This window comes from Protomyctophum bolini (assembly GCF_963924005.1).
Source record: "Protomyctophum bolini genome assembly, chromosome: 16".
NCBI lineage: Eukaryota > Metazoa > Chordata > Actinopteri > Myctophiformes > Myctophidae > Protomyctophum > Protomyctophum bolini.
In genome coordinates this window covers 42,227,133-42,247,451 of record NC_137877.1, presented here as the reverse complement: position 1 = coordinate 42,247,451, position 20,319 = coordinate 42,227,133, and the positions used below count along the sequence as shown (strand labels likewise).

Genomic DNA, 20,319 nt, shown 5'->3' with positions numbered 1-20,319 from the left:
CCATAGGGTTCCAGACACACCCAATCATAATGATAAACATCAATGCATTTGTAATGGTCCAAAAACATGACAGACACAAAGTTTGCATGTGTATCTGGTTTTACAACCAAAACTGTTTTAGTTAGCAGCCATTGAGGTCGCGATGGCAACCCCAAAGGTCGCCAGCTGTACATTAATGTCAGATGCTGTGACACTTTGTGATACTTGAATAAATGTCTCATACCATATGTTGTAATAATTCTGACCTTTATTGGATTTGTCTTTAGTCTTGTCCATTCTTTGCATTATTCAATTTAGGGGTGTGTGGTAACAATTTGATAGATTTGTAGCTTTTGGCTTTGTGGGCCGAGGTGCGCTGCTTTTCTTTTCTACCTTTCATTACACAGTAGGTTGTGAATTATTTTATGTATGAAATATAAGCTTTTGGCTAAATGTACTATGTGTATGCTTCATGTGCTGTGTGCCAATCACTTAAGTTGAAGCATTTTCTTTAACACATTTGCTACATTTCATGATCTAGATTCACATATGAGTAAACTAAGGCACCAGTACTTGTTTCAGATGTTAGGTATAGGTATTTATGACATTTGAGAAAGATTTTGTGTTGCCAAAATCAATATAACACATTTTACAAGCAAAAACAGCAGCACAAGATTTTCGTTTTTTGATTATATACTTTTATATACATTTCTGGCCTGTGACAAAATACTGCAGGATATTATGAGTAGAACTTTTAACCCAAAGTCCAGAAGGGTATTATCTATGAAAAAATGCATTGGATGTGTAGTGCCCATGACGCGGGAACGAAACTGAACGAAAAGGGACCTCACAATATGGCCTACAGTGCCGCCTGGAGGGCAGGCACACTCCACCATGGGGACGCTGCGGAAAGGTGCGTCTCTGACAGAGATCTGCACAGCGGCGACATAGTCTACTCCGTCTACATTCACCCGGTTATACCGGCTGAACATGCAGCATTCACTCTATTCGGGGAGTCGGTATCGCATGCTACTCAGCGGTGGGTGTCATTGTCACCTTCACCAGTCAAGCCAGCCTTGCGTCTGGTGGGCTGGCTTGGGCGGCCCTTCACCCCTGTGGTCTCTGGCCTTAGCGTCTTGCGGGGCCGGGCTCTGGGTGGCGCCTAGCGCCTGAGCATTTGGCGGCAGATGGCGTCTGGCTGTCCGGCCGTTCCAGGGGTTGTAAATACATTACATTGAACATACATGATAAATAATTCAAAATTCAGTATGTGCTGGTGTTGTCTTTTGGGTTCTGGGACTGCTTCGCTTCCTCACGAGGTGTCTTACAGAGTTCCCCATACATATGAAATATGTTGGGTGGAGAGATAGTCTCGATACAATAGAGAACGATCGGTTACTTCGTAACCTTTGTTCTCTGAGTGAAGAGATCTCTCCACCTCGATGTCGCTCAGAAGCGATGTCGATCAAGTAAATCAGTGTCATCACGCACACCTGGTCCTTATATACTTGTGCGTGCCAGTACAACTGGTGTGTCTTAAAGAGATATCCACGTCACAAGTGAGGTGGAGACCCATACATATGAAATATGTTGGGTGGAGAGATAGTCTCGATACGATAGAGAACAAAGGTTACAAAGTAACCGAACGTTCTCTTGACATAGAATGAGAGTCACATATATAGTTTGTCAGAGACGAAGGGTGTTTTATAATTGTTTTTATTGACTATTTGCACACAAACACATCAGCCACAACAGTGATGTATTAAAAAAAAAGAAAACAAAGAAGAAGCTCACACACGTTTGTTTTCTCCCTTATACTTTCACAGTAGGCTTACATGGTACAGTTGTTGTCATGTGTGTGTGTCGCGTCAATGTGTACGTGAGAGAGAGAGAGGGAGAATAGAGAGAGGGAGGCAGGGGTGAGGTTGGTCAATACTTGCATATTTGAGTTGCAGTGATATGCTGAGGTATACTGTATGTGTATGTAGTTCAAATATATATATATGGGGAGTGGTGGAATGTGAAATGCCTGGTTTTGTCTGACTATTAAATTAAATTTGACTCCCGGTATTTACACTTACAGCTTGTGTTACACGGACGGACGGACGGACGGACGGACGGACAGACAGACAGACAGACTGTGTCTGCGTGTGTGTGTGTGCGCGCGCGCGCGTGTGTGTGTGTGTGTGTGTGTGTGCGTGCGTGTGCGTACGTGTGCGTGCGTGCGCGTGCAGATACATACGTGTGTGTGTACCTTTACAACCCTGTGTGAGTCATTCAAGGAAGTAAAACAGGTTTGACTTCACTAGTCTCTACATGTTATTCACTGATGTGTTGTATTGAGATCTACAAGCTCACAATGCATTGCACTGCGAGATCGGCTATTTTCAAATGGCCTAAATGTATATACTGTAGGGCTGAAGTGGGTAATGTATGTTTTGTAATAATAGTCAAAACATTTCTATAGAAGTGTGTGCACATGCACACACTTGTATAGAATTGTTATTGCTCCTTTACTGTAAAACACGTGGTTTAGGACAGGTAGTTAACACACATGGTGAAGCTGAGACGTCTGACACACCTGACATGTTAGCCCCTTTCGGGACCCTCGGTTACTTTCTTAGCTTACGCATGTTTCATGATAAATGTTTTTATGTGATTTATTCCCATGCTTTTTTTGTTCCTGCTTAATGTAAGTCGCTCTGGATTAAGAGCGTCTGCTAAATGCCTAAATTGTAAATTGTAAATTGTTACCTTTTCTGAAGTTTGGACGTCGGTACCCTAGGGTCCCTGACCGCTTATTCCACTCTCCATAGGACGCATATTTACCCACTCTCTGTTCACGGGAAGCCACGCCGCCACTTGAGTGTTGGTGAGACGTTTCAAAAGATGTACAACACAGCTATAGGAGAACGGAGACGGAAACGTGTGCGAAACGTTAATTATTTCTAATCTTTTTTTTAAGTTTTGCTTCGCTGATCTTCTCTCCTCCTTGACTTCCTCATTGACTCCCCATTGCACCGCATCCCGAGCGGCGACTGGCTATAGCTGCACATCCTATAGTCACTGCCTCTGATTGGCCGACCGCATACATGCAGTATGTTTATATAATGCTGTTTTGTCAACAGAGTGTGGAGGGGTGTTGTCCAGGGGTTTTCTTTTTTTCTTGACTGCTAGTTGTGTTTTCTTTTTTGTTTGTTTTTTCTTGTCTTTTCCTTTTGTGTATAAGTCATGTGAATTTTGTATGCTTTATTGAAAATCATTAAAAAATAAACTTTGATGACAAAAATAATAATAATGCTGTTGTGTCGTGGGAGGCGGGACTATGGGAACTGGGAAGTGAGGAAGAGAGCATTTTCCTGCACACGGGTTCAAACTTCAGTCTTGCTCAAGGAGACTTCGACACTGACTCTGAGGGAGCCCACAGGGTTCGAACTGGGATTTCCATCGGGTCACTCTACCTCTGAGCCACCGCCGCGGCGCCGCCCCATTGTCGTGCATGTTGGCTCACTGGAAACACTCTGCTACACACACTACTACACTGGAAACACTCTGCTGCACACACTACTACACTGGAAACACTCTGCTACACACACTACTACACTGGAAACACTCTGCTACACACACTACTACACTGGAAACACTCTGCTACACACACTACTACACTGGAAACACTCTGCTACACACACTACTACACTGGAAACACTCTGCTGCACACACTACTACACTGGAAACACTCTGCTGCACACACTACTACACTGGAAACACTCTGCTACACACACTACTACACTGGAAACACTCTGCTACACACACTACTACACTGGAAACACTCTGCTGCACACACTACTACACTGGAAACACTCTGCTACACACACTACTACACTGGAAACACTCTGCTACACACACTACTACACTGGAAACACTCTGCTGCACACACTACTACACTGGAAACACTCTGCTGCACACACTACTACACTGGAAACACTCTGCTACACACACTACTACACTGGAAACACTCTGCTACACACACTACTACACTGGAAACACTCTGCTACACACACTACTACACTGGAAACACTCTGCTGCACACACTACTACACTGGAAACACTCTGCTACACACACTACTACACTGGAAACACTCTGCTGCACACACTACTACACTGGAAACACTCTGCTACACACACTACTACACTGGAAACACTCTGCTACACACACTACTACACTGGAAACACTCTGCTACACACACTACTACACTGGAAACACTCTGCTACACACACTACTACACTGGAAACACTCTGCTACACACACTACTACACTGGAAACACTCTGCTACACACACTACTACACTGGAAACACTCTGCTACACTCTGCTGGACCAAGCAGTCCCATATTGTTATAGGACCAGTGACCACCACTTCACCACTTCTCAAGATCTCTTCAAATTATTGGTCCTCACTAATGATCATGATAAAATAGCACAATTTGTTTCTATTCTGTGTCTCATATAGGAGGGCTGTGGGCAGTCCACCATGAGTGACATCCTCGATGGGGAATCCAAGCTATAATAGAAACGGCAGCCAGGCTTTCTATTCCTGAAAAGTTGCAATGCGAACATGATGCAGGGAGCCATCGTTCTCACTCACGATAATAAACATCGAAAGCTGCCCCTTTATATAGGCTACTCTAAGCCTACCCCTAACGATGATGTCACTGGTGGACCACTGCTACTGGACCGTTTCCTCCTATGAGACACAGGCTGAACAGAAAAAAAGTCTTGGTATTTTATTATGGGACAATTATATGAAGAAGATAGGTTGAAGTCCCGAAGGTGGAGGTGGAGAAAAATAATTCGGAGGGTAGCCTATAACACCTGATTAATTGTCTAACATAAATATAATATAAGAATAGATGAAGCATATGCGCCTGCAGGGACCCAGGCAGCTAGGTAAAGTTTAGTCCACTACTCAGTATAGTCCATGTGTGTGTGTGTGTGTGTGTGTGTGTGTGTGTGCGTGTGTGTGTGTGTGTGTGTGTGTGTGTGTGTGTGTTGCATCCATACAATAGCGATCCAGATATCAAAATAATCGGAGGATTCAGACTTCATATGGCATCTTTGAACACACTACACAATTATTAATCGGACGGGTCGGGTAGTAGTAATTGGGACCTTATTATAGGGCAGGGTATGTATCCAAAACTCCCTCTGACCTCCCCCTCTGTAGCCACCCTCCCATGCACCCAAAACCCTTTTGTGAAAGATATTTACTGTGAGTCCTCCATCCAGGTAATCTGTGGGAAACAGCTAACTCCACCTATACCTCTAGAGATAAGGATTAAGACTGGCTGCCCTTGGAGCGCAGTTAATTTTATAATTGCCCTCAACCAGTGGTTAAAGTGGTTATGTCTGTGTGCCCCCCACGGTGTGATTTCACCTAACCCAGTACAGGGCTACGCAGATGATGTCCAGTTGGCCTCCAGGGAAGAGAGAGTCATTAAAAACATGCTCGCCAGGACAGATTCATTTCCGGAATGGTCAGGCCTGGAAGTCAAGGACATTAAATGTGCTGTACTGTATGAGAGAAGGAGCGGAGGAAATAGGTGGTACCACTCTAACACCGACACTGTGTGTGTGTGTGTGTGTGTGTGTGTGTGTGTGTGTGTGTGTGTGTGTGTGTGTCTGAGTTGCTGTGATAGGAGAAGGATATCAAATGGAACACAACCACTTGGTACATAGAATTTGATCTATTGAAGATTCTGACCTTCAAATGTACATTATTCTTGTTTTGATTGTATTGCTGTATTGTTCAAGGTTCAAGGTTCAAGTTTATTTAGTGTCCCCGAAGGGCAAATTGGGTTGCAGCATAGACAGTACATTTAAACAATGAATGAAACAGTACAAACAAACAAACAGTTCACATAGCGGATACCAGAGTACAAAGGTGCACACAACCATTAAAGTGCAGGCGTTTAAAGTGCTATGCGATAGGTCATAAAAGTGCGTGTGCATAGACATAGGCACGAGATAATACAGTAAAAAGTGAGTGCTCATCATAAGGTTATATCCTCGATCTACCCACAGCAGCATTCAGTGTATGAATAGAGACCGGGACAAAGGAATGTTTGTGCCTGTTTTTTGTGGCACATGGGGCTCGCAAGCGAAGGCCGGATGGGAGAAGGATGTACTCTCCGTATAGTGGGTGAGCAGCATCAGATCGGATACACAGAGCTTTGTTAAGTATCTGTTTCTTAAAGATCTGGTCTAGGCCGTTCATTTGTGAGCCAATGATTTTTGAGGCCACTTTTACAATTCTCCCTAGGGAATTTTTGTCTCTGATGCAGAGATTACCATACCAACAGATAATGGAGAAAGAAATGACTGACTCAATGTAGGCACTGTAAAACAGTTTCATCAGAGTCTTGTCGACATTGAACTTAGCCAATTTCCTTAGGCAGTACAGGCGTTGTTGACCTTTTTTATGCATTACGTCAGTATTTAGGTCGAATTTCAGTTTGTCATCAATAATTGTGCCTAGATACTTGTAGCTGGGTACAATATCTACAGTCTGTCCGTTGACAACACTCTTCTGGGGGGATTGTGGGGAACGTCTAAAATCTATGCATAGCTCTTTTGTTTTAGAAACATTAAGCTGCAAGAAGGCGTTGTCACACCAGGATAGAAAGTCGTCTACCACTTGCCCGTGACAGTTCTCATCATTGTCAAGCAGGCTGACGATGACCGAGTCGTCAGCGTATTTAATGATGAATCTATTTTGGAAATGGCTAACACAATCGTTGGTATAAAGAATGTAAAGAAAGGCAGATAAAACACAACCCTGGGGCGAGCCAGTAGAAGATGTCAGGAAGCTAGACAGTATTTCATTAACCCTTACACGTTGAGATCTGTTGGTTAAGAAGTCAAGAATCCAGCCCACCAGACAAGGATCTACACCAAAGGAGTTAACCAGTTTATCAACCAAGACATGGGGCTGTATGGTATTAAATGCTGAGGAAAAGTCAATAAAGAGCAGCCTAGCATGGGTTTTACTACCTTCAAGGTGTTTGTGCAGGAGATTCAATAATGTGGCAAGTGCATCTTGAACAGCCCTATACGCAGATTGGAGGGGGTCCAGTAAGCGCTCAGTTTTTGTCACGAGCTCGGACTTGATTAGTTTTTCAAATTGTTTCATGATTTTGTTGTATTGTTCTTTCTGCTTTGGCAATGTAAACGTATGTTTTCTCATGCCAATAAAGCCCTTTGAATTGAATTGAATTGTGTGTGTGTGTGTGTGTGTGTGTGTGTGTGTGTGTGTGTGTGTGTGTATGTGTGTGTGTGTGTGTGTGTGTGTGTGTGTCAGTCATTGTTTTACTGGAACAATATTTATTCATACTATGACGTTATACTGCTTCCGCCGGAAATGTTGTATAATATATATATTTTTTTATCCGCTCTTTTTTTTTTTCATTTTGTCAATACATTCTTTTGGGAGATTTTTAAACGGTGTGTGTTTTACCTCCTTTTTTGGGGGGATGCTGCACCCGTTGGAATGTGTGGATGGATGTGCGTGCAGCCATGCACCTCTTGACCTGTGTGTGTGTGTGTTTGTGTGTGGATGTGCGTGCACCTCTTGACCTGTGTGTGTGTGTGTGTGTGTGTGTGTGTGTGTGTGTGTGTGTGGATGTGTGTGCGCCTCTTGACCTGTGTGTGTGTGTGTGTGTGTGTGTGTGTGTGGACGTGCGTGCACCTCTTGACCTGTGTGTGTGTGTGTGTGTGTGTGTGTGTGTGTGTGTGTGTGTGTGTGTGTGTGTGGATGTGTGTGCACCTCTTGACCTGTGTGTGTGTGTGTGTGTGTGTGGACGTGCGTGCACCTCTTGACCTGTGTGTGTGTGTGTGTGTGTGTGTGTGTGGACGTGCGTGCACCTCTTGACCTGTGTGTGTGTGTGTGTGTGTGTGTATGGACGTGCGTGCACCTCTTGACCTGTGTGTGTGTGTGTGTGTGTGTGTGTGTGTGTGTGTGTGTGTGTGGATGTGCGGATGTGCGTGGACCTCTTGACCTGTGTGTGTGTGTGTGTGTGGACGTGCGACTTGTGCGCGTGCACCTCTTGACCATTGTGTGTGTGTGTGTGTGTGTGTGTGTGTTTGTGTGTGTGTGTGCGTGCGTGCGTCTCTCCCCCCCACAGGCCTGCGGCAGGACTACGCGGCCACGGCCTCGCGGCGCAGCTCCGGCTCGTCGTGCCACTCCCTGCAGCACAGCCACCGCGGCGGCGCCTTCAGCGACCACGACCTCGACCTGGAGCACTACAACGACCACCACAGCCTGGAGGACGACGAGGAGGAGCCTGCACCACCACCACCACCACACCACCACCACCGCCCCAGCCTCCACCTCCTCCTCCTCCTTCTCCAGCCGCTTCAGCCCGTCGCCGCGCCACTCGCCGCGCAACTCGCCGCGCTCGCGCTCCCCGGCGCGCTCCTCTTCCTCCGAGTACGGCGGGGGTGCGCGTGGCGGAGGCTCGCCGCAGCCCGCCGTCAGCCGCCTGCAACAGCCCCGCCACTCGCTGCAGGGTGGTCACGGGGGGGGAGGGGCCGGAGGGGCCGGGGCCGACCCGCTGCAGACCAAAGTGGTCAAGAACGAAGGTAAGGTCGAGACGAGCGATGTCGATTTAAATGTTTGCTCGGGGTTAGTTATGACGTCGTTTCTTTGCCCAGCCAAGTCTATGGACTTTAAATGTTTTGTTTTGTGGGGGGGGGGGCTAGTTAAGTGACGTTTTCGTCTTCCACACGGGGGACACATCCAACCCCCCTCACTTGACACGAGTGTGACCGTCGTCGTTGTTGTTGCCTCCATTTTGCAGAGAAGCTGCGTCGTAGCCTTCCCAACCTGACGCGCCCCTCCTCCTCCTCCTCCTCAGCGGCGGCCCCCTCCTCCTCCCCACCGCCGCCGCCGGCGGCAGCCCCCACCCCTTCCTCCAAGCCGGTGACGAGGAACAGCCGCAGCTGTGAGTCCAACAACCTGCAGGTGCAGGCCAACGGGGGAGGCTCCTCCCCCCAGAGACACCACCACCACCACGTCCAGTCTGCCAGTGAGTGTACGATGCTAACGACTCACAGGTGTCGTGTGTAAAAGAGTGATTATTGGAACATAACGGGGTCAGGGACGGCTGGGTGTTTAGCGTGTATAGCCTAGCCGCGCGTGTGGGGCGCTCGTTCGCTTCTGCTAATCGTGACAATTTTCGGAAAGATTTGAGGCACATTTTAACGATTTTTCCCCATTTATCCCATTTTGACCTGAGATCAGATTTTTTTAAAAAGGCCGGTTAAAAAAAAAAAAAAAAGCTTAAGTTTTCTGAAAATCCCTATGTTTCAGTGGTTCTCAAACTATTACAGATAAACACCGTCTACTGCCATTGGCTAACCAATTTTGGGGCGGGAACCCCTTTTGTGGGTTTGACGCATCGTTAACACTTTCAACCCATTCTAGGCATATCTTATTTAAACAAAAGAAACTCCCAAATCGAACCTGATTCATAACCTCACAATCGTTGTAGATCGTCTTATTTTCTTTTTTGCCGCATCGTATGTCGTTTATCAAAGTATGAAGTGGTTAAATAATATATACTATATCGGTGAGTTTCACGGGCCCGATTATCTGATTTTGAAATGAATTAACGTTTTGTTCCAGACCTGTGTTTTTTTACGTCATGTCCACGTTTGAATCAAATGCCTCGTCGACTTTCTTTCCTTTTTTTTTCCCCTTTTGTACAAAATAACACTTGTTTCTGACAATAACGTTCCATCTATGACAACGTCTGCTCTGAGTCGGATGATGTCCGATGCTCCCTGGCAGGGGGAGCATTCTGTTCAATTCATCCTTTTTTTCCCCCCCTTTGGCTGCAACTTTGAAAGAACCGTTTCTTTTGTCAGTGTTGATTTTGACAGCAAAATTTAGATTTAAATTTTCAGTCGGTCTCTTGGATATAGTTTTCAATTGGTTTTAGTCACCTGGAATGCTTTTAGTGTTTACGGTCGATTTAGTCGACTAAACTGTATTTTGTCGGTCCTTGATGCCGTCGTAATGGCCGAGTTTTACACAAAATAGCCGATCTCGTGAGCTTGTCGATTGGCTATTTTCAGCATGCAAGTGTAAAATGAAGTTGTCGTTTACTTATACTGGATCTCTTCTCCACTAGTCCCTTCTTAAACATTTTAGTCTAGTTTTGTTTTATTTGTTTGACAAAATTGTCCTCTTGTTTTAGTCGCCGTAGCTTAGTTTTCATGTAGTTTCCAATTTGAGTGTTTAGTCGACAAAATCAACACTGGTTTTGAATCCTCTTTAAACTACAGCAAGACAATGATTTTAATCCTTGCATTAGACAACTTCCTAACGACATGTGGACATGTTGATAGGCTAGCTAACCCATTTAGACCTGAGTTTGATTCTACAAATGTCTTCTAAATCCTGACAGTTTTCAGGAAAAAAAACTCATGTTTCTATATCGGTCGTTATCAAACATTTTCATGTCGGTGACCCCCAAAAATTATAATGTAATTAGCAGCCGACCCCCATCTGAAAATATGTTGTTTCAGGGACCCGAACCCCCCCCCCCCCCTCCCCCAACAGAAGCAAAGACTTGAGTTAAAAACGTTCGCTCTGAAAGAATACATATTCAAAGATTTGCACTACGTTTTCACGATTTTTTCAAAAATAGCTAAAGCATAACATGATGTTTAAAACACCAAAAAGGGTTCCCTCCCCAAACTTGTAGTAAGAAAATTAATCCCGCATTAGACATTAGACAACCTCCTAACGACACAGGCTGTGTTCGTGTGGACATGGTCGATGGTTAATCACTCGGTTCGGTTTCCTTTTGAAAACCATACCGAACCGTCTTTGACCCCAGCATAGTGCCCAATTATTTTCTTATGGCTGTTACTGAGCATGTGCGGAAACTAGAGCTGGGACTCGTTTAAAAAAAATTAATCTAATTAATCAGAGGCTTTGTAGTTAATTCATCTAGATTAATCGCATTTTAATCGCATATCAATATTCAACCTGAGAACAGCGTGAAACCATTTGTTTTTAATGTTTTTTGGTATCCCAGTGAATCAATGAATAGTAACTACAGGATACCACTAATTTTCGACATTTTACTGTCATTAATATACCTGTTGTGGAAATAATAATAAAAAGTCACCCCATTCTGTGTTGCCTAGAACTGGAGGTCTGAAAAAAAATTGTAACAGTAACAAGTACATCTCAGTGACATCACAAAGCTGTACTTACTTCATATTGTTACTGTTCTTTGTCAGACCTCCAGTTCTAGGCAACACAAAATGGGGTGACTTTTTATTATTTCCAGTTTTCAGTACTATAGAAAAGCGCCCAGTGAGAAACGTTCCGCGGTGGAAATAAAAGGTGCGATTAATAAATAATAAAACATGTAATACAATCGAGGATACAAAATGACGTCAAAAACAATGGAACAACAATAAACACTGAACTGAAAAGGTGTGTTTAAAATCAGGCCCAACCCTCCCTCTCACTCCCTCTCACTCCCTCTCTCTCTCTCTCTCTCTCTCTCTCTCTCTCTCTCTCTCACACACGCGCACCTGTTTGTTTGTGTGTCTGATGTTGAATGTTTAAAAGCATGCACCACCACCACCACCTCCTTCTCTCTGGCTCCTTTTCCACCGGTTGGGAACCGGTTCAGTCCAGAAACCAGTTTTTAAGTCCATGAGCCAGACCTCCCAAAATTGGAACGTTGTTAATCATGAATTGAGTGTGGAAAAAAAACATACCTGACTGTGTTAAATTATCCATAGGATCACTAGAAGTACATTAATAGTAAAATACATGGTAATCCTTCCACAGGAGTAGCTTTTTTGTTTTCATAAAAAAACTGTAATACAATAAATCATTGTCTTCGTGTAAGTAATCAACGGGAGAAGTTTCACGGTGATAACTATTAATTACATGTTTACCTATATTCACCTATCACGGTATACTGTAGGTGAAAATAACAAAATGTGTGATAAATGTGAAAAGGCTACTCCTGTGGACGGGTTATATCATAATATGAATTGACTTATATTGATCCTATAAATAAACAATTCAATATAGGTATTGTTTTGCCTATACTCGACTCATATAATTGACATGGACTTAGGGGCTTTTCTACCTGGGACTGACTCTGTTCTGGCATTCAGACACAGCTGCCTGCAATTAGTTTGGCTGCATCGCCCCCTAGTGGCCTTATTATTGTTTTTTTACCTCGCACACACACACACACACACTTCTGGCCGAACCGGCAGCTTGGGCTGGCCTCCTCCTCCTCCTCCTCCTCCTCCACTGCGCCTCCTCTCTTCTGCTGCTCCCACTGGTTGTGTCGGTGGTTATATAATGGTGACTGAACCCTGTCCCTGTTCTCCCCCCCAGCAGCAGGACAGCTCCCACGGTACTCCCCGGCCCCCTCTCGCGCCTCCCCGAAACACAAACAGCACCTCCAAAGCCCGTCGTCGTCCCTCCGAGGTAACGCTTCCCCCAGAAACCCCCCTCGTCCCGCTGTCTCCTATACAACAGTACTGGTTCCCCCGAAACATTTTCATGTCAAGGAAAACCCCCCAAATTGACACTCGTGAGCCTGGCAGTGATTCTTAACGAACCCTAAACGGGGGGTCCGTTTGGTTCCATTTGTACACGCTCAGAGTTACAGACCCATTAAGGGTCCATTTTGGTTCTATAACTATCATTTAGCTATGGGGGGGGGACCCCCTGGAACTCCCTCAAGGACCCCTGGGGGGGTCCCCCGGCCGGACCCCACTTTATAGGAACCACTGTGCTACATCTCAAGGGGCTCTGGTGATACCTCGATGTAACGGTGTGTTGCGGCTATAGTTCTTTAGACTCCCACAATTGAAGTTGAAAACATGAGGTCACGTCCGTTTGCTCTCCCCAGGTTGGCAGAGGGAAGTGTGTGTGTGTGTGTGTGTGTGTGTGTGTGTGTTAGTATAGCGCCCAGGATCACACTAAGATTAGATAATTGACACTGGGACACAACAACAAAAAAAACTGGGTTAAATCGATTTTTTACGATTAATCGCCAAAGTCTCTGAAAGCGATTTTAATATTTCATAATTGATTTTTTTTTTTTTTTTTTACTGATATTGATAATAATAATAATAATAAATAATAATAATAATGTCAGTCGTTCTCAAATATGTTCATGTCAAGGACCCCCCCTTAAGAATATATTTAATTGGCTGCCGACCCCCCATCTGAAAATATGTTGTTCCAGGGACACCCCCCCCCCCCCCCCCCCCCACCCCCAGAAGCAAAGATTTGAGTTAAAAACGGTTATAAAAAACAGTATATATTCAAAGATAAATAAAAATAAAATAAAAAAGCTTGTATATCTGCTATTTTTCAACAGCTAAAGTATAACATAATGTTCACCCGGTCCTGCATGGGTCTTCAGAGTTTCAGGATTCTCAGGATTCAGAGTTTCTCTTAATGTGTCGATTTCTTTGCAGAGCAACTTCAATTCGTAGATGACAAGCCGAGAGGTTCCTCTGGGCTGTCGCTTCTCCTCCAATTCATTGTGGAGGAAAATGACCTGCCTGGCGTCATATCGGACTTGATATTAACCCATTTAGGCCTGACGTCAAAAAAAACTAAACATTCTCTGCTCTGAAAGAATATTATATTCAAAGATTTGTGCCGCATTTTTCACAGGGTTTTAAAAAAAATAGCAGACCTATACAAGCTCGTAGCGTGCCACTCGGTGGCGTGCTACGAGCTTGTAGATCTGCTATTTTTAAGTATAAGTATAATAACGGCGAGTACTAAGTCTAGGGGGGAGGTGGACCGAAGGAGGTGACATTTGGAAAAGGTTTCTATGGCCGCTTTTCGCCTTTTTCGTGCGAAAACAAAATGCAATGGATAGTTCAGACTCACATGCGACTTAAAGTAGAATGAAACATTTTGTATTCATTTATTTTTTTTACTTTCCCTGCATATAGGGTTATTTGTTTATGGCACCCCCAATGTTCAGCAGCTGTCACAGTTGGGTATTGGAACATGAAATTGAGAGGTGCTAGTACAGTTAGACCCCCTTTTATTGAGATATTTGTGAAGAAAGCTATTGGTATTTTTGGTAAAGCATTTATTTTCCAGTTTGGTCCAAATTGTGTCCAGCAGAAGACAGTGAAGGGGAGGAGGGGGGGGGGGTGGGACTTGAAAACATTTAGCTCAGTAGAAAATACGTTTGTTTCCACTAAGCTTGGCTTTTTATTTTTGCTAGTGGTTTATTTTTTTGCTCCAGAGAGAGGAGCAAACCTACTAACGGTGTAGTAAGTAGTATGTATTGTACAGTACTGTCTGTATGTGATTTGGATCCGTGGTTTTCAACCATTTTCATATCAAGTTCCATTATGTATTTATTGTGGCATTTGAGCCACGGGCCTCGCAGACCCAAAACTAAAGAAGATGCCGTCTGTGGATAAGATTTTTGCCCACAATTCCAATGGCTGTGTTGACGTCGGTATAACCATTTAGGAGAGATAACAGGCGATAACGTCGATCAAAATAACAACAACTCTTCAGCGTTCTCTAATTTGGTGACTTCTTGTAAAATCAAACGAAAGAACTCTCTCTCGATCTCGAGTTAACGATGTGTATAAGAAGGGGTCCATTTTGGTTACCGACTCTCCCATCATTTAGCATGGTGACCACTGGTTGAAATCCACTGAATTGGATAATGCATATATAAATGCCCCCTGAATGCCTCATTGCCTCATTTAGTCATCTCCAGGCGTGTGTTGATATGGCTCTGACAAGTTCCACATGTACAACACGTGGCACACACTGCCTTCACACACAGGAGGGCTTTAAGCAGCTAGTCGACTGTTCAACTAGTCGACTGTTCAACTAGTCGACTTGTAAATGGTGCTAGTTGACTAGGGTTACTTTTTTTTTTCAAGATCAGATGGATTATGGTTATAGTCACCAATGTACACAGTTTTTAACCCATTTTGGTGTTGGCATCATGTCAGCCGTTCTTCGATTTTTCAAAAAATAGCAGATCTACAAGCTCATAGCGCGCCACCGAGTGGCGCGCTACGAGCTTGTAGGTCTGCTATTTTTTGAAAAATCGAAGAACGGCTGACATTTTTTTAGAATCTGATCTCGGGTCAGAATGGGTTAATCAGACCAGTGTGTACACGTCCAGTGGAAACCTCGCATGAATCTGATCTCAGGTCAGTATGGGTTAAATGTACGACTATATACAGTGGCGTGCACATATAGACACTAGGGGGTGCCAGAGCACCACCTGCCCTTGCCCTATGGACGGCAATGTGCACTTTTGAATAATTTTGTATTATTCTTTTTTTTTTTTTGTATAGTAGACACCAGGGCGACATTGATCAATTATTGATCAAAAAAGCTTCTAATATATTATTCATGCCCCAAAATCTATAAATCTCACACAACCGGACGTTTTCTTTTCACTTGAGCACCTGCCCCTCTAAATGTCTGTGCACGCCACTGACTATAAATACAGTATATAGGGTTAGGGTTAGGTTTTTTTTTTTACATAATAGGTAGGCCTAAGAGAGTTAAATGACAGCTAAAACGTCAGATTGTCTCGTCAAACGTTTGTCCCGCCCCTTTTATATAGGTCAACCGGAAGTCCCGCCCCTTTTATATAGGTCAACCGGAAGTCCCGCCTCCTTTTATGTAACTGAAAGGCCCTGTCTCAATTTATGTAACTGAGTTATGTCATGGGGTAAAACAAATAAAATAAAAAAAGGCGGGAGGGAAAAGAGCAGGAATATTGTTTATGTAATTAGATCAGCACATTATGAGAGGTCAAGAGTGCATGCATTGTGTGTAGAACAGATTTTAGGGGTAAAGAGATGTCAAGGCAGGAGGGGAAAAGAGTGGGCATATTGTTTATGTAATAGCTAGATAAGCACATTTTTGAGTAATAGCATGGAATATCCCTTTTCAACAAAGACCCTTTTTATGGGTCTCCATAGAGGGGGAATTCCCCCCATATCGGACCTACACACACACACGCGCGCGCGCGCACGCACACACACACACACACACACACACACACACACACTTGAAATGTTTATTTATGTTCACATAATGAAAAGTACAGGAATACCTTGTTACTGTACAAAGGACATAAACACTGCCAGTGCAGTTTGACAGTGGGAGAGCAGCCAGTTACAACGTGCATGGACGGCAAAGCATCGTTACATACAGTACAGCTGACATGTCGGACACAGGGCAGCAGACATAAATCATGGATAAAGGAAACAACGCCTCCTCCAAATTGAGCGGCTTCCTATAATGGCTGAAACTGATCAATACCTCGCTAACTGCTTGGCTCTCCTTTTGGAAAGGCCGGCCATTTGTAAGCCCCTCACAACCAACTTATGCACATGCCCTAGGCTGCCAAAGATAAAAACTACTTTACTTCTAGTAAACATATATGCACCCAACTGGGATGACGAGGCCTTTATGAATAAGGTAATCTCGTTATTACCTGATTTGAACTCCTATCGTTTGATCCTCGGTGGCGACTTAAATTCTACAATCAACCAGTCTCTCGATAGATCTAGTTCAAAGAGAAGACCCCTCACTAAAATGGCTAAAACAATATCAACATTTATGAACTTAATGGGTTGCGTTGACCCATGGCGATTCCAATTCCCAAACAAAAAAAGTTTTTCCTTTTTTTCTAATGTCCACAAGTCGTTTACTAGGATTGATTACTTCTTTATTGATAAACTCCTCCTACCCTCAGTCAAGAATACTGAATACTCAGCAATTGTTATTTCAGACCACGCCCCCTTACTGCTTGACTTAAACTTCTCAAATTTGCATAAGCCATGTCCTCCTTGGAGACTAATGTATTTTGCGTGTCTTAAGTACCAGGTCTTATTACCTAACTTGAGTAAACTAAAGACCTGGAGGCGTGATCAATGCTCTTTGGCCACTCAGAATAGCCAAATGGCATTGATCACGCCTCCAGGTCTTTAGTTTACTCAAGTTAGGTAATAAGACCTGGTACTTAAGACACGCAAAATACAGCCCCAAGTCCTCTACTTTTAAACGATCCCAACTTTTGCTCATTCATTTCAAATAAAATTGATGATTTTATTTTAAATAATAAATCAGACTCTGTATCTCCATCTTTATTATGGGAAACCTTGAAAGCTGTAATAAGAGGCGAAATAATATCTTATTGTTCAAAGCATAATAAACTAAAAAGACAACAACAGAACCACCTATTGGAACGTATCACAAAACTTGACAACGAATATTCAGCCTCTCCCACACCTGAGCTTTACAAAGACAGGTTAAATGCACAAATGCAGTATAACTTACTCACTACAGAGGAAACAGAGAAACTTTTACTGCGCTCACGAGGTCTTATCTACGAACACGGAGAGAAAGCCAGTCGCTTATTAGCACACCAGCTTAAGAAGGAGATTGCATCAAGAAACATCTCACAAATTAAGACACCATCCAACGCATGTACAGTTATTCCTTTAGAGATTAATGACACATTTAAAAACTTTTACTCTAATCTATACTCTTCTGAATCTCCAGCGGACAATACAGACATGCTGAACTTTCTTGGGGATCTCCGGTTTCCGACTCTTCATTCCACAAAGCGTGAATCTATAGAACAACCATTACAATTGAGCGAGATAATAGACTCTATTTCAGAAATGCAAAATGGTAAATCCCCTGGCCCAGACGGTTACCCAATTGAATTCTATAAACTATTTTCCAATAAATTGGCTCCACTTCTACTAGACATGACTGTTGACTCTCTGAACCAGGGGTCCCTTCCACAAACACTCACAGAAGCATCATTCTCCCTCATTTTGAAACCAGACAAAGACCCATTGAATTGTAACTCATATCGCCCCATTTCGCTCCTAAATACAGACTATAAAATCCTCGCAAAAACCTTAACATCACGGTTAGAGATAGTGGTCCCAGACATTATTTCAACCGACCAAACAGGCTTCATTAGGGACCGCCACTCCGCTTCTAATATCCGCCGCCTCCTCAATGTCATTCACTCTCCTGCATCCTTGGTGACCCCGGAGGTCGTGGTCTCCCTGGACGCGGAGAAGGCATTTGATAGGATGGAGTGGGGCTACCTATTAGAGATCCTCAAGAACTTTGGCTTTGGTCCCATCTTCATATCGTTGATTTCACTCCTTTATTCCTCGCCTAAGGCCTCAGTGGTCACAAACGGGATGAAATCCCAGATGTTCACTCTCTCAAGAGGCTGTAGACAGGGCTGCCCCGCAAGTCCCCTACTCTTCGCACTCGCAATTGAGCCCCTTTCAATCGCACTCAAATCACCAGCCTTTATACAAGGCATTCACAGATGGGGAACAGAATATAAACTTTCGCTATACGCTGATGATCTACTGCTATACCTATCTGATCCAGTTTGTAATGTCCCAAAGATCATCGAACTCCTGAACAGATTTGGCTCTTTTTCAGGATATAAGTTAAACTTTAATAAAAGTGAGTGCTTCCCAGTGAATTGCCTGCCTCGTCAAATACCCAACGATTCCCTACCCTTTCGAGTAACAGAAATAGGTTTCCGCTATCTTGGAATTCACATCCGTAAGACTACAAACTCCTTGTTTACGGATAATTTACTACCTCTTGTTGACAAACTTAAACAGGACCTAGAGAGATGGAAGACCATGAATATATCCTTGGCGGGAAGAGTGAATAGTATAAAGATGAATGTTCTACCCCGTTTTGTGTACTTGTTTCAAGCATTGCCAATATTTATACCCGTGTATTTTTTCCGTAATCTGGACAAACTCATGTTATCATTTATATGGGGAGATAAATCTCAGAGAATTAAGAAAGAAACCCTACAAAGATCCAGACCTGATGGGGGACTTGCCCTCCCCAACTTTAAGTACTATTACTGGGCTGCTAATATATCTAAGTTGGTCAGTTGGGTTCACAATCCTGATTTGGACTGGTGCCAAAACGAAGCCAGTTAATGCTTGGGCACATCTTTATTGGCTCTTATCACATCCAGCCTACCCATTTCCCAGAACCGCTATACCTCCAACCCTATTGTTAGGAACACCTTGAAAATATGGTCCCAATTCAGATCCTCTTTCAACCTCAGAGAACTTTCTCCCTATAGCCCGATACGTAATAACCACCTGTTCACCCCCGCATTGTCAGACCCAACTTACTCTCTATGGTCTAGATCAGGACTCGTTAGACTGGAGGATCTCTACGTCAACGACATCTTTGCTAACTTCAGGCAACTAGCATCTAAATTCAATCTACCTAACTCTCATTTGTTTAGATATTTCCAGATCCGCCACTTCGCCCAGTCACATAATCCTTCTTTTCCTAACATCTCTCCCAAATCTGGAACTGAATCCATTTTAGATGCCCCGTTGCAAAAAAAAGGCCTTCTGTCTTATATTTATAACACTATTTCTAATTTAAGGACCACTTCTCTTAATACAACCAAATCAGGCTGGGAAGGGGAACTAGGTGAAATCATAACAGATGAGACGTGGAGTAACGCCCTCACTCAGGTAAATAGTAGTACCTCATGTGCCAGGCTTAACCTAATCCAACTTAAAGTTCTGCACCGCTCTCACTACTACAAAGCTAAACTAGCTAGAATGTATACCAGTGTTGACGACAAGTGTGATAGATGCCACATATCCCCAGCTAACTTAACACACATGTTCTGGTCATGCTCCCAATTAACACAATACTGGACTGTTATATTTCGATCCTTGTGTTGTTTAGTATATCCTTACTCCCCTGTCCTGAAGTGGCAATCTTTGGTGTACTTCCAAAAAATATTAAGTGTAACAAAAAGGTTCATAACTGTATAGCCTTTCTATCATTACTCGCTCAAAGGAGAATCCTCCTAGAATGGAAATCCCCACTCCCCCCTAAACCAGACCATTGGCTGAAAGATACCATGCTATTCCTGAATCTCGAAAAAATTAAATTCGATCTACGTTGCTCTCCAGGAGGATTCATCTCCTCCTGGGGTCCGACAATAACCTATCTGGAGAATCTCTCAAGTCTGCTGAACATCCCATAGATCAAGGGTTATAAACCATGGTGTTCCCCTCCTACTCCGCACACCAACCCCACTCCTTATACTTCCGTCTATCTTTCTCTCTCTCTGAGGCTATTACTACTATTTACCCTATTAAAACAAATGTATACAATGATAGAAAAAGGTGTCAAAGTTCCAAGTGGGAGGGTGGGGGGTTGTTACTCGTCTTGTCTCTTGTCCCG

General features: G+C 43.6%; 1 pseudogene across 1 annotated transcript; it reads left to right on the top strand.

The window, feature by feature from the left end:
• Positions 1–7,507: 7,507 nt before the first annotated feature.
• Positions 7,508–20,119, top strand: LOC308330355 (annotated as a pseudogene). The gene is made up of 6 exons: positions 7,508–7,538; positions 8,159–8,615; positions 8,834–9,061; positions 12,418–12,507; positions 18,028–18,198; positions 20,046–20,119. The product of its transcript is annotated as an uncharacterized misc_RNA (transcript).
• The last annotated feature ends 200 nt before the right edge of the window (positions 20,120–20,319 follow it).